Below are 2,282 nucleotides of genomic sequence, written 5' to 3'. Positions count from 1 at the left end.
AGACAGTAAAAAATCTTCCTGCAATGCAGCAGACCCAGGTTCAAGTCCTCGGTCACGAAGATACCCTGGAGGGGGAAATGGCAACCCACTCCCGTATTTTTGCCTGGAGAATTCCATTGACAGAGGAGTCTGGGGTTGCAAAGAATCTGACAGAACTGAGCAACTAACACTTTCACTTTCTTTCATTACACAGGCGTGATTGATTGAATCATCAGTTCAGTTCAGTCTCCCAGTCGTGTCTGACTCTTTGTGAGCCCATGGACTGCAGCACGCCAGGCTTCCCTCTCCATCACCAGCTCCCAGAGATTGCTCAAACTCATGCCATCTAACCATCTCATCTTCTGTCGTCCCCTTCTCCTCCTGCCTACAATCTTTCCCAGCATCAGGGTCTTTGCCAGTGAGTCAGTTCTTCGCATCAGGTGGCCAAAACATTGGAACTTCAGCTTCAGCATCAGTCCTTCCAAGGAATATTCAGGACTGATTTCCTTTAAGATTGACCGGTTTGATCTCCTTGCAGGAAAAGGGACTCTCAACAGTCTTTTCCAATACCACAATTTAAAAACATCAATTCTTCGGCGCTGAGCTTTCTTTATAGTCCAACTCTCACATCCATGCATGACTACTGGAAAAACCATAGCTTTGACTATAAAGACCTTTGTTGGTAAAGTAATATCTCTGCTTTTTAATGTGCTGTCTAGGTTTGTCATAGCTTTTCTTCCAAGGAATAAGCGTCCTTTAATTTCATGGCTGCAGTCACCATCTGAAATGATTTTGGAGCCCAAGAAAACAAAGTGTCACTGTTTCCACTGTTTCCCCATCTATTTGCCATGACGTGATGGGACCGGATGCCATGATCTTTGTTTTTTGAATGTTGAGTTTTAAGCCAGCTTTTTCACTCTCCTCTTTCACTTTCATCAAGAGACTCTTCAGTTCCTCTTCACTTTCTGCCATAAGGATGGTGTCACCTGCATATCTGAGGTTATTGATATTTCTCCTGGGAACCTTGATTCCAGCTTGTCCTTCATCCAGCCCAGCATTTCACATGATGTAGTCTACATATAAGTTAAATAAGCAGGGTGACAATATACAGCCTTGATGTACTCCTTTCCCAATTTTGAGTCCGTTGTTCCATATCTGGTTCTAACTGTTGCTTCTTGACCTGCATACAGATTGCTCAGCAGGCAGGTAAGTTTGTCTGGTATTCCCATCTCTTGAAGAATTTTCCACAGTTTGTTGTGATCCACACAGTCAAAGGCTTTGGCTTAGTCATTGAAGCAGAAGTAGATGCTTTTCTAGAATTCTCTTGCTTTTTCTATGTTCCAATGAATGTTGGCAATTTGATCTCTGTTTTCTCTGCCTTTTATAAATCCATCTTGAACATCTGGAAGTTCTCGGTTCATGTACTGTTGAAGCCTAGCTTGGAGAATTTTGAGCATTACTTTGTTAGCGTGTGAGATGAGTGCAATTGAATCACTGGCCATTGGAAACTGATTCAACCTCTAGCCCATCTGCTCTCCCCAGAGATTGAAGGGTGGGACTGAATGAACTGACCATCTAATCACAGATTGGTTTCACAGGCAACCAGCCCCCATCCTTAGGTGTTTTCCCAAAATCGATCCTTAACATAGCAAAAGATACCTTTCTTGCTCTTATCACTTAGGAAATTCCAAGTGTCTTAGGAGTTTTATGCCAGAAATGAGGGGAAAAAAACAAATATCTATATCTTAGTATAAATCACAATATCACAAGTCAAAATTATCATTTTCATGAGAGTCTAATTAAATTAAGTGCCTGAGTCTTTTTTATGTCTGCTCTCCTGGTATCTTACTGACATCTTCTTTATTCTTTTGAAACTTAAATAAATATTGTGGAGCCCTAAGGATGAACGCTTCCTTGGTGGCTCATATGGTAAAGAATCTGCCTGCAAAGCAGGAGACCTGGGTTTGATCCCTGGGTGCAGAAGATCCCTTGGAGAATGGAACAGCAATCCACTCTAGAATTCCTTGGATAGAGGAGCCTGGTGGACTGCAAAGAGTCGGACACAACTAAGTGATTAACACACAAAGACCAAAGACCAGATGAGAAAGAAGGGTCTTGAAATGCAGGAACAGAAAAAAAACAGACCCTTATCGCCCTTCCCACCATGTTGTAACCATTGCAGAATTTTTGAGTCTTCCTGAGTAGCATGGCCTGTCTCTACTCCTACCCCATTTGAGGAAAACATATTTGCCTTATTCTTCTCCCATCCTGTGTAGGGAATGTATATGTACCTCATCCAATCA

The sequence above is a fragment of the Moschus berezovskii genome, chromosome 23 (assembly GCF_049115385.1).
Source record: "Moschus berezovskii isolate FMDL1 chromosome 23, NW_MosBer_1.0, whole genome shotgun sequence".
Classification (NCBI taxonomy): Eukaryota; Metazoa; Chordata; class Mammalia; order Artiodactyla; family Moschidae; genus Moschus; species Moschus berezovskii.
Note: the sequence above shows the minus strand (reverse complement) of the source record.